This window comes from Tupaia chinensis, unplaced genomic scaffold, assembly GCF_000334495.1.
Source record: "Tupaia chinensis unplaced genomic scaffold, TupChi_1.0 Scaffold000671_1, whole genome shotgun sequence".
NCBI lineage: Eukaryota > Metazoa > Chordata > Mammalia > Scandentia > Tupaiidae > Tupaia > Tupaia belangeri.
The window spans coordinates 6,154,959-6,168,052 of record NW_006160193.1 but is presented as its reverse complement, the minus strand read 5'-3'; the positions used below and the strand labels follow the sequence as shown (position 1 = coordinate 6,168,052).

The following is a 13,094-nucleotide window of genomic DNA, read 5'->3' as shown; positions in this document are numbered from 1 at the left end:
ACGCCTGATGTCCAGAAACCCCCCCAGGTGGGCGCCTCTCCTGTCCATCGCAGCCCCCCTCTGCCAGACCTCCTACTCCCCCCCCACCCAATAAAGCGCCAGTGAAAGAAAAAAAAATTTAGTTATGGATCTAACTGGCTTTTCCTTTTTTAAAAAAATAATTATTTTATTTAACTTTATTATTATTTTTTATTTGACTGGAGAGAGACAGAGAGAGGGAAAGTGAGAAAGCAAGCCGCCAGGTCCTGAACTTGAACCATGGCTGGCCATGTGGGAATCCACCACCTTAACCACCACTCTATATCATGGTCCCTTTCCCTTTTCTTTCCCCTTAAGTTTATTTCTTTTAACAGAAAGAGATAGCAACCCCGAATAGATCTTGATAGATATTGATGTTGTAACCTACCCCCAGCCTCAACCAGCTAGGACCATGGACACACACACAAACCTGGAATGTGCAGGGAGACCCTGTCCCGGATGTGGGACCTTTTCAGTGGCCTCAGCATTGCTGATGCTGCTGCACCATCTCACCACCTTGGTTGGTCCTGATGGACTTTCTTGTTTAAGAATTATTTTATATAACTTTATTTTAATTTGACTAGAGAGGTACAGAGTGAGAGAGAGAGGGAGCGAAACCAAGGCTGCTGGGTCTGGGACTTGAATCATGGTCAGTCATGTGAGAGTCCAGCGCCTTAACCATCATGCCACTGGCCAGCCCCCTTACAGAGTAGTTTTAAGGTAGGCACAGATGGTGCCCCTGCTGGGAGGATGGAGGTTGCACAGGTCTTAGGTCATAGGCTGCACCAGAGGTCCAGGTTTGGATCCCAGGCCAAACTGAGGTAGTGGGCAAGTTATCCCAGCTAATGGAGAGCCTGGGGCAGGAGAACTGGGGTTAGCAAGACCCTCCCCAAATACCTCCCTCTTGCTCTCTCAGAAAGGTAGGGAGGAAGGATAGACAAATTATGACAATGAGCTTTATAGAAACACTGCTCCAATAACCACGTGGCCGGTACTCAGCTCCTAAGGCCGGGTCATCCATTCACCTTACTCTGTCATGTAAGGTTCAGGAAGGCAGGGGCCGTCTACGCGGTCCTCCCTTTTGTCCCCAATGCCTGCGATACAGCCTGGTCTGGTGCAAAATAAATGTTTGTTGAGCTAAAAAGAAACACGATTTACCGGGAATCGCTACTTACCACAGTAGTAGATGCTCACCTGTGGGAGAGATCCCAAAGCACCGGCTCCTCCAATTGACAATTACTTAGCGTTAAACGCTCTAACTCGGACCAGCAGATGGCGCAATGGTGACGTCGCTGGACTCCCATGGAGTCGACCGTGGCTCCAGTCTCGCACCCGTGGCTTAAAACTCTCGCAAGGCGCATGCGCGTGCGCGCCCCTAAACCCCGAAAAAATACTGTAGAGATTTCTATACCCCGGGGGCGGGGTGATTTCTCGCTTTCTGTCCCGCTCTTTCTCTCTCTCCAAAGGGCACACAGGCCCCATAGCAAAATTCTTTCTTAAAAAAAAAAATTCAACTCAGTTAAAGCTCAAGGCCCTCATCTATGCGTTAGGTTTCACTGAATGTTGAAGACAGCCGGAAAAGGAGCTCACACACTATTTAAATCTCCAGCCCGAGAGGGGTCGCTTAGCAACTAGGCTGAGGCGGCGGGCCTTACTGCGCACGCGTGCGCTGGCAAGGCGTTTTGCGCACGCGCGCAGGCCGTAGCCTTGGGCGTTCAGGGCCTGACGGTTGCTAGGGTGACAGGGACACAACATGGCGGCCGGATCCTAACGTTCTCTGAGGGACCAGAGCGGAGGTCCTAGCGCTATCCTAGCGCAGGACTCGTCCTCAGGGAAGTGGAAGGCAGGGGGCGGCCCTCCGGACCGGTTGGCCGGCCGAGCCCCGGGGCTTTGGGTCCTCCGGGCGTCTTCTGGTTCGAGGCGATCGTGTTGGAGTTGGAGCTGACGGGGTCGCGGTGCCGGTGGTGGTCGAGGGCCGGATCGAAGCTCGGGTTCCCTTCCTGAAACACTCGGCGGTAATGCAGCGGGTGCTTGCGACGGGGCCACCTGCGTTTTAGTGACTCTGAGGAACAACCGAGGGACATCTGGGCTGTGTATTTCATTATTTTTTTGGATCTAGCAGTAGTGTTTCCCTAGGAAACTGTTTTTTGAAGCACCCTTTCAGTAAAATTAGAAACTGTTACTTAGAAGTTGGGAAGAAAGTGATCTTCCTAGAACATGAAATGGGTTTTAAAAATCTACCTGTGGTTGGGTTTGTGAATTATCGACAGTCCAAGTGCAAACAACTTTTTTTTTTATTGCTTTTCTGCGCTTGTCACAGAGAGGGAGGGGAAGAGAGCGAGAGAGCGAGAGCCAGAGCCAGAGCGAGTCGGTGCGGCCCCCGCCCAGGGGGTGGCCACGCAGCAGTCTCCTCTCCATTCTCCTCTCCAGGTTGATTTTGGGCGCTCGCACACACGTCCAGCTGGCGTGTTTTTCAAGCTAATGGGGTGGGACTTGAACTGCAAAGTCGGTCATGTGAGATATAGCACCTTAACCACACCGCCCCAATTTTTGTGTGTGACATCACTGCACACATAGAATTATTGTTTATGGTTGTGTGCTGAAGATGCAGGAAAATCTGAACCTTCTTTACCGTGAAAATATTAAATCATGTTAGGTATAGTTAAAATGTTAAATTTGCACTGTTTCCTGATCGTCATTGGGTAATTGTTCATGCTGTAAACTGTAAAATATATTTAAAATACTCCATCGGGGGCCAGGTAGCGGCTTGGTGGTTAAGGTACTGGATACTGTGTGGCTAGTTGTATAGTTCAAGTCCTGGACCAGTGGCTTGAAAAATACACTGGGCATCCCCAGCAGATGCTGGATTTCCATGTGGTCGACCACAGTTCATGTCCTGGACTTAGTGGTTTAAAACTCACGCTTGGCGTGTGCACACATGTGTGTGTGCGTGCCCACAGTCTGGAGAGGAGATGAGAAAGGATTGTGGCGTGGCCATTCCCCACCTCTCAGGGAGGGGGACGATTTCTTGCTTTCTGTCTCTCTCATCTCTCTCTAGTGAGTGCACATCCCCTATAGCAAATATCTCTCTTTAAAAAAAAAAAAGGACAAGAAAAAGAGGGACCAGCAGGTGGCGTGGTGGGTAAGCGCTCTGGATTCCTACATGGCCAACTGTTTCAAATCCCAGACCTGGCAGCTTGCTTTCTTACTTTCTGTCTCTTTCTCTCTGGCTCACTCTGTCCCTCTGGTCAAATTTATAAATAAAATAAATAAATAAATAAAATTAAAGAAAATAATTCTCAAAAAAGAAATGAAGAAAAAGAAAAACACACTGGGAGTGTGCTGTGCCCAAAAATCCTGAGAGAAGGAGGAGGTGGGATCATGGCATGGCCATCCCCCAGGGCAGTGTTTTCTGTTTCTTTCTCTGTCTGTCCAAGTGGTCATACCCTGTGGCAAAAACAAACAAACAAACAAAAACAACTCATTTACCCTCTATAAAACATTTTCATATTCTTTTGTTTAATTTTGTTTACTTTTTTTTTTTTTTAGAGGTTTTTGCTATCAGGCACATGCGCTTGCAAGAAAGACAGAGATAGAAAGTGAGAAATCATCCCCCCCAGGGGGGATGGCCACGCTGCAGTCCTTTCTCCTCCATTCTCTTCTCGGGATCTTGGGCACGCACGCACACGCGCCTGATGTGAGTTTAAGCCACAAGGTCTGGGACTCGAATCGTGGGGTCGACTGTATGGGAGTCCAATGACATAGCCATTATGCCAACTGCTGGTCCCCCCAACTATTTATTTTGAAACTTTTCATATGTACACAGAAGTGGTAAGAAGACTACAGGCGATGCCTAGATGCACCATTCTGCCTTCTGCTTGGTGTTTTTTCTTTTTCTTCTAATTAATTTATTGAAAGTTGTTCTAGACATCAGGATATTTCAATAATAATTCAACAAGTATGGGAACCAGCAAGTGGTATGGTGGTGAAGGCGCTGGACTCCCGCATGATCGACCACGGTTCAAGTCCTGGACCTGTTAGCTTACTTTCTCTCTTTCCATCCCTCTGTCTCTCTCTGGTCAAATTAAAAAATAATAATAAAATAAAATAATTCTTAAAATACTATTTTAAAAAAAGAATTCAACAAGTATCTTATCAAGAACAAAGACATTCTCCTCCATAATGCCAGTGCAAATAATGTGTTTGGGAAGTTTCACATTGATAGAATACAGTGATTGAATGTGTAGTCCCTATTTCAGTCTTGCTGGTTATTCTAATAATGTCTGTTACTGGTGTTTTTAGTTTTTCTAGGATCCAACCAAGAATCACAAAATGCATTTTTTGTCATATGTCTTTGGTGTCCTTTAATCTGGTACAGTACCGCTGCCTTTTGTTACCTTTGTGCCAGTAACATTATTCTTATTATTTTAGAGTGATTTTTGCTGTAGGGTGTGTACACTCACCAGAGAGATAGAAAGTGAGAAATCACCCCCCTTGGGGGGGATGGTTATACCATAATTTTTTCCTCCATTCTCCTCTCAGGATCTTGGGCATGCATGCACATGCGCCCGGTGTGAGTTTTAAGCTGCTAGGTTCAGGACTCAAACCACGGTTGACTGCATGGAAGTCCAGCGACATAGCCATTACTCCAACTGCTCGTCCCATTAGTAACATTATTTTTAATTGCCAAAAGGCATGTACATTTGCCAGAGAGAGGAAGAAAGCAAACAGGGCATGTTCCCTCCAGGACTCCAGGCCAGCTTGCACATCCGTCTCGCATTTGAAGGGCGGTAGCCATGTGAGATCTGGCCCCTAATGCACAGCGTTTTGGACACCCCCTTAATGATGGTGCCTGTTTTTTGTTTGTTCCCTATTGTGCTCTCCAGAGAGAGGCGGAGGTTTGGGGAAGTGAGAAATCATCCCCTGGGGGGATGGCCATGTTGCACTCCCCTCTCCTCCATTCTCCTCTTGGGATTTTGGCCACGTGCATATGCTTGGTATATATATGCATATACGCTTGGTGTATATATGTGTTTGGTGTGTTTTTCAAGCTGCTGGGTCTGGGATTTGAATCACACAGTTGGCCATGTGAGGTAGCTACTTTAGCCACTGAACCACGTGGACCCAGCACATTTTTTTAATGATTTGTCAGAGGGCATGTGTGCTTGCTAGAGAGAGACAGAGAGAGAAAAAGCAAGAAAGCTCCTTCCCTCACTTCCCCACCCCTACCCCAGAAATGGTGATGCTGCAGTTCCCTCTCTTCCACTCCTTCCTTTTGGGATTTTGGGCATGTATACACATATACCCAGTTTGTTTTTCTCTTCCTTTTTAAAAAAATTTTTTAATTCATTTATTCATTTTAATTTGACTAGAGAGAGAGACAGAGAGGGAAAGTGAGAAAGCAAGCCACCAGGTCCCGGACTCAAACCGTGGTTATCCATGTGGGGGTATCCAGCACCTTAGCCACCATGCCACCTGCTGGGCCCCCAGTTTGTTTTCAAGCCGTTAGGTCCAGGACTCAGAACTGCATGGTTAGCATGTGGGATCTCGCCTCCTGAACCACCAGGCCACAGGCTGGTTCTACACGTTAGAGTGTAGCCAGGTGTTGTTTTTTAATTTAATTAATTAATTTATTTAAGAGATTTTTGCTATTGGGCACGTTTGCTTGCTGGAGAGACAGACAGACAGAGAGAGGAAGTGAGAAATCAACCCCCAGCGGGGATATCCTCGCCTTGCCAGAGTTTCAAGCCGCTGGTCTGGAAGTTGAACCATGGTCGCCATGTGAGAGTCCAGCACCTTAACTACTATGCCACCTGCTGGCCTCAGGCCAAGTATTTTGAAGAATGTCTTTCAGTTTTAATTGGTCTGATCATTTTCTCCTGATTAGATTTAGCTTAAATATTTTTGTCGGTACTATCTGGTTGATGTCCCAGTGTGTCCCTTTGGGAGTGCCCAGAGTCAGCAACTGATTTTGATGAAGTTAGTTTTGACCACTTGATCATTCATTTTATCTACTTTTACCTCTTAGACCCTTTATGTCACCACCCCACACACAGCTGCAGCCACTCTCATGGATTTCCTGTGTGTGCCTGTGTCTGTCTATGTGCATCTGTCCCTCCCTTTTTGAAAGACTAATGTTCGCCCCGTATGTGTACGTGCGGTTCATATAACAGTTACATAAAGGTTTGCTCCCCAAAGGCTCAAGTTTTGGAATTTGGTCCTCAGTGTAATGGAATTAAGAGGTGGGGACTGGTGGGCAGTGACTGATCAGGAGGCATTACTCTCATGAATGGGTTAGTGATGTCTTGCTAGACCCACTGAGTTCTGGATTTCTTGAGTTAGTCTCAAGGACCGAAGCTACTCCTGTGTTTCTCTCTCCACGTGCTCGCCATCCTCTCTGCTGGTTTGACCATGTTGTGACATAGCCGGCCTGATTCAGCTAATGCCTTTGGACTTGTGAGTCACCAGATTCATTAGTCAAAAAAAACCCCTCTATTTTGGGGGCTGGCAGGTGGTGTGGTGATTAAGGGTGCTGGACTCCCACATCACTGAGTGTGGTTCAAGTCCCAAACCTGGCAGCTTGTGTTCTCATTTGCCCTCTCTCTCACTCTGTCCCTCTCTGATCAAATTAAAATAAATAAATAAAGCTATATACAATAATTCTTTTTTAAAAAACATATTGTATTTAACTTTATTTATTCATAAAAAGAATTATTGTATTTAACTTTATTTATTCACTTATTTTAATTTGACCAGAGAGGGACAGAGTAAAAGAGAGAGAGACAGAGAGAGAGAAGGAAAGTGAGAAAGCAAGCTACCAGATCCGGGACTCAAACTGTGGTCGGCCATGTTGGAGTCCAGTGCCCTTAGCCACCACCATCTGCTGGCCCCAAATACAATAATTCTTAAAAAATATAAATAAACAAATAAAAACCCCTCTATTCTTGGGGCTAGCAGGTGGTGTGGTAGTTAAGGCCCGGGACTTCCTCATGGCTAACCGTGCTCTGAGTACTGGACCTGGTGGTTTGCTCTCTTACGTTCCATTTCTCTCTTTCTCTGGTCAAATTTAAATTTAAAAAATTATTAAAAACAAACAAACACTCTACTCTTTATAGATCATCCAGTCTCAGGTATTTCTGTAAGCAGTAGAATAGTGGACTAAGACAATATGTATAGGGACCAGCAGATGGCATAACAATTAGTCGCTGGACTGCAACATGGCCAACCATGCTTTGAGTTCCATACCTGGAGGCTTAAAATTCACCTTGGGCGGGACCAGCAGGTGGCATGGTGGTTAAGGCACTGGACCCTCCTGGACCTGGTGGCTTGCTTTCTCACTTCCTCTCTTTCTCTGTCAAATTAAAATCAATGAATGAATAAATAAAATTAAATAAATAATTTTTATTAAAAAAAATTCACCTTGGACATGTGTGCATGCATGCCCAAAATCCTGAGAGAGGAATGGAGAAGGAATTGCGACATGGCCATCGGATTTCTCACTTTCTGTCTCTCTATCTCTCTGGCAAGTACATGCACCCAATAGCAAAATTTTTTCTTAAGAAAATAAAATTGGGAACCAGCAGTTAGCGTAATGGCTATGTCGCTGAACTCCCACATAGTCGACCGCAGTTCACGTCCCAGACCCAGTGGCTTAAAACTCACACCGGGCCCGTGTGTGTGCATGCCCAAAATTCCAAGAGGAGAATGGAGGAGAAGGGATTGTGGTGTGACCATCCCCCCTCGGGGGGCAATTTCTTGCTTTCTGTCTCTCTCTCTCTCTCTGTCTGTCTGGCGAGCGCACGTGCCCTATAGCAAAAACCTCTAAAAAAAAATAAATAAATAAATAAAATAAAAAATAAAATAAAATAGAAAAGGCTGGAAGGTGGTATGGTGGTTGAGGTGCTGGACTCCCATATGGCCTACCGCAGTTCAAGTCCCAGATCTGGCGGCCTGAAAATCACAACAAATAAATAAATGTGTTTAAAAAATAAATGAAAACTGAGTATGTATTTGTGTATAATGTATACATACATATGTAAAACAAAAAACAAATGTAAAAAAAACATGTATATGGGGCTAGCTCATGGCGTGGTGGTTAAGGTGTTGGATCTCACATAGCTGATGATGTAGTTTGAGTCCTGGACCCAGCAACTTGAAAAACATGCTGATATATGTGAGTGGGTGCTCTAAATCGTAAGAGGAGAGTGGAGGAGGATAGGCTGTGGCTTGGCTATCCCCTCTGGGAGATGCCTTCTCTCTCCCCACCTCCACCCTATCCTCATCCTATTTCTCTTTGGTGAACACATGTGCTCTATAGTAAATTTAAAAAATATATATATATATGTTTATGTGTGTGTGTGTGTATGTGTGTGTATATATGTATGTAATATTTGATATGTTCTTTTAGATGGTCAGTTTGGGAGTTTTCAGTTACTTTGTTTAGTGGTGACATCTTTATTCTCTTTTTCTACCTTAAAATTAAGTCTAAGATGGGACCAGTAAGTGGCATGATGATTAAGGTGCTGGACACTCTCACATGGCCAACCACGGTTCAAGTCCTGGACCTGGTGGCTTGCTTTCTCACTTTCCTGCTCTCTCTCTCTCTCTCTCTCTGTGGCCAAATTAAAGTAAATGAATGAATAAATAAAATTAAATAAATATTTAAAAAAATTAAGTCTAAGCATAACCTTTTATCCCTCTAGTTTAAGTCCTGATCATGAGTTGGATGTTTTACAAATAATTAGTGTTCCAGAACAGGAAATCGCAGAGACAGAGTTGTGGTAGTAGAATGAAGAGGAAAAATGAATAATGGGTCCATAGGTCGGGGTCAAAGAATAGAGTTAAGAATGCTAGATTATCAGGGCCAGCAGGTGGCGTGGTGGTTAAGGTGCTGGACTTCCATATGGCTGACTGTGGTTCGAGTCTTGGACGTGGTAGCTTGTTTTCTCACTTTCTCTCTCTCTCCCTCTCTCTCATCTCTGTGTGTATGTCTCTTTCTGGTCAAATTAAGTAGTAATAATAAGGACCAGCAGTTGGCGTAATGGCTATGTCGCTGGACTCCCATGTAGCCAACCACGGTTTGAGTCTTGGACCCGGTGGCTTAAATTCACGCCGGGTGCGTGTGTGTGCATGCCCAAGATCCTGAGAGGAGAATGTAGATAAGCAATTGTGGCGTGGCCATCCCCCCTGGGGGGTGATTTCTCGCTTTCTGTCTCTGTATCTCTCGCTGTCTTTCTGGCGAGCGCATGCACCCTATCGCAAAAACCTCTCTTAAAAAAATAGTAATAATAAATAAAACGAAATAAATAATTCTTTAGAAAGAAAGAATGCTAGATTATTGTATTGATCTTTATTTTAGAATTTTTCTAGTGTATTCTCTTACTTGCTTTCTGGACCTATGTGTGTGCCATGTATCGATCATGCTGTAAAGTGTCTCTGTTCTCTTTATTTTGCATCATTTGTACTAGCAGGGAGCATGAAGTCACACACCCTGGTTATTAGAGCGTGGGCCTTGGATCTGCAGTCACAGCAGTTGCAGGCAGGCTACCCACCTGTTTTTGGTTTTCTTCATTGTTTTTCTTGCCCATTGCTGCCTTACAAATCGCTCCAACTTAGTGACTTAAAATAACAGTAATCGTTCTTTCTCGTGGCTCTGCAGGTTGCCTAGACTCCGGTAGGTTTCACTTGGCGTCTCAGGCATTTGCAGTCAGTTAGTGGCTGGAACCGAAGTCATCCTCCGTTTCCTTACCTACATGTCTGGCTGTTGATACTGGCTGTCCCCGGGACCTCAGCCAGGGCTGTCAGCCAGAACGTGATCTGCAGTCTCTCCATGAGGCATGGGCTTCCTGACGACATGGCAGTGGAGTCCTGAGCACCATCCCGAGAGTGCCGGGTGAAAGTGCTGTCACCTCTGCTGCCTTTGTCCGAGATGCAGTATAGTGGCACTTCTGCAGTCTCCAGATCCAGGAAGAGAACATAGATCCAACTTCTTTCTCTCTCTCTTTTTTAATTACTAGAGGGCATGTTCACCCACCTGAAAGAGAGAGAGCGAGCGAGCGAGCGAGAGAGAGCGAGAAACACTTCCCCCCTAATGGGGTGTGGTCACACCGTAATCCCTTCTCCTCCATTTCTCCTTCCTGTAGAATTTTGGGCACACACGCATTCATATCAGCACATCCTCCTGGACCAGGACTCAAACTGTGGACAGGCATGTGGGATCCACTCCCTGAACTACTGCTCTGCAGTGCTTGCCCACTGATCTTCCCTCTTGATGAAGGTGTTTCAAAGATATGTTGTAATACAAGCCTGTGGAATGGGATATCTAAAGGTTATCATCTTTGAAAAATAAAACCTTCCATACTCATCTTTAAACAGTGATAATAATATATACATAATGAGATTGTTCCAACTATTAAATGGGATAATCTGTACAGCTCATAGATGGCTTAATATTTGGTACACGGTAAACTGTGCATTTATTATTATGCGTTATCCCAGTGGATGGAAAGCAGGGATCTGACAAGGAGAAGAATGAAAATGTGGTGGTGGTCGGGGGGGTTGGTCAGTGGCATGGTGGTTGGGGCATCCCATATGGCCGATACTGAGGTTCAAGTCCCAGACCCAGTGGGTTGAAAGATAAGCAGGGTGCGTGTGCATACGTGCCCACAATCCCGGGAAGAGAGTGAAGAAGGGATTGCAGTGTGGCCATGTCCCCCTGCCGTGGGTTGTGTTTTCTCTCTCTCTCCCTTTTCTCCAGTGAGTTCACGCTTCCTATAGTAAAAAGAAAAAGGGGGTGAAGGGGACAGAGCCTTACTTTGCAAAGTTTTACTTTAATGAGTCTAGTCGGAATACTAGTTTTTTCCTCTTTGAACTTTTAAATGGATTACCCAAAGCAACACTTTAGCTCTGCAGTCTTCTTTGCCCAAACTCGTAACCTTGTCGGATCACGAGGAAAAGAGCAGACAATTCCAGTGGAAGGACATTCTACAAAATAGCTGACCAGTGGGGCTGGCAGGTGATGTAGTGGTTGGGAGGCCGGACTGCAGTTCATGTCCCAGACCTGGTGGCTTGCTTTCTCACTTTCCTTCCCCTCTGTCTCTCTGGTCAAAATAAAATGAGTGAATGAATGAATAAAATTAAATAATTGTTTAAAAAACAAAACAAAGCAAAAAACTATCAGTGTCACCAAAATATGGAAAGTCAGAGAAGCTGTCACAGCCAAGAAGAGCCTAGAAAGACACAAGTAAAATTTGTGTGGTGTCCTGAATGAGATCCTGGGACAGAGAGAGGACATTAGATAAAAATAAATGGCATCTGAATAAAGGACTTAGCTAAGGATGTATCCGTTAATAAACCAATAGTGGTCCGTTGATCGTGACAGATGGACCATACTCTTTATGATGAAGTTCCTCCCTGCAGTGTGTCTGGGGAACTATGAGACATGTGACCTATTATTTCCTCCTTGGTTTGTTTGTTGGGTGTGTACAGTGCACAAAAGAAGATTATAGATCTTGTGTTTCAGGAGTTCATGGCCTTCCCGGGAGAAGGTACAAAGTAGAATGTGAACAATTTACAATAAATAATTGCAGAGTTGCTATACCCCTCCCAAGGGGTGGTGACTTCTCATTTTCCCTCTCCCTCTTTTTCTTTAGAGAGTGTGCATGTCCACAGTAAAAACTAGAAAGCAAACAAACAAAAAACAACACACACAAACAAAACAATTGTAGAATATACTTAACTTTGAAAATGATATACCTGCAACCTTTCTCTTCCGAGAGATCCACTGCTAAAAGTTATACATATGTGTGTACATGTATAGTCTTTTTTTTCTGAGAAGTTTTTGCTATAGGTTGTATGCGCTTGCTAGAAAGAGAGAGAGAGACAGAAAGACAGAAAGCGAGAAGTCATCCCCCAGGGGGGTGACCATGCCACAATTCTTTCTCCTCCATTCTTTTCTTGGGATCTTGGGTATGCACACACATGTGCCTGGCGTGAGTTTTAAGCCACCGGGTCTGGTACTTGAATCGCGGTTGACTACATGGGAGTCCAGTTACATAGCCATTATGCCAACTGCTGGTCCCTGTACATGTATAGTCTTTAAGGACATTATTATTTCTTTTTAATTTATTTTATTTAAAAATATTTTATTTAATTTCATTGTCATTATTTTTTATATTTCATTTTTTTGAAGTTGACCAGAGAGAGACAGTGAGAGAAAAGGAAAGTGAGAAAGCAAGCTGCCAGGTCCAGGACTCTAACCGTGGTCAGCCATGTGGGAGTCCAGATGCCTTAACCACCACGCCATCTGCCGGCCCCTTTAAGGACATTATTTTTAAGAATAATATCTCTGTCTCCTGTGTCTTTAAAAATTTTTTTTCTTTAAAAAAATTTTTAAATTTGTTATTATTATTACTTAAATTTGACCAGAGAGAGAAAGGGAAAGTGGGAAGGCAAGCCACCAAGTGTGGGAATCAAATCATGGTTGACCATGTGAGAGTCTAGCACCTTAACCACCACGCCACCTGCCGGCCCCTTAATTTCCTTTTTAGCTATATGGCGAATGCACTCTCTAGAAAGAGATAGACTGGGAAATGAGGACTCACCCCTAGGGAGGATGGCCACACCAACATCCCTTCGTCTTCCTCTTGGTATTTTGGGCATGCATGCACACCTGCTCGGTGTTTTTTGTTTTCTTTATTTTTTATTATCATCATAATCTTCTTTATATTACATTGGATTACATATAACTTTACAGTGTATTACATTGTTTTTTCAAAAGGGAATGCCATGCATGTCAGTCAGTACAGAGACATTAATCTCCCCACTTCAACATTCAATATCTTTTCTATGTTTTCCCCAATCATTATTTTTATTATTCTAATTATTTTTTAAAACAGTCAATCGCTATTTCTCATTTTGCTTGTAAAAATACTTTGCCCATCATGAAATACTTCTCAGACCAATCCAGTTGAGAATACTATACATGTCATCATCAACAGTTAATAAGCCATATCTGTTTCTCACTAACGTCTGCCTCTCTATTGATTCACTGCTGTCTTTATCCTCTTCTCTCTCCT

The 13,094-nt window shown here is 44.2% G+C and overlaps 1 protein-coding gene across 1 annotated transcript in view; it reads left to right on the top strand.

The window, feature by feature from the left end:
- Positions 1 to 1,949: 1,949 nt before the first annotated feature.
- Positions 1,950 to 13,094, top strand: part of MOK (MOK protein kinase) — a 50,495-nt gene continuing 39,350 nt past the window's right edge. Inside the window, exon 1 of the mRNA XM_006160020.3 lies at positions 1,950 to 2,033. The gene's annotated coding sequence lies outside the window, so the exon portion shown is untranslated. The remainder of the gene's footprint in view (positions 2,034 to 13,094) is intronic.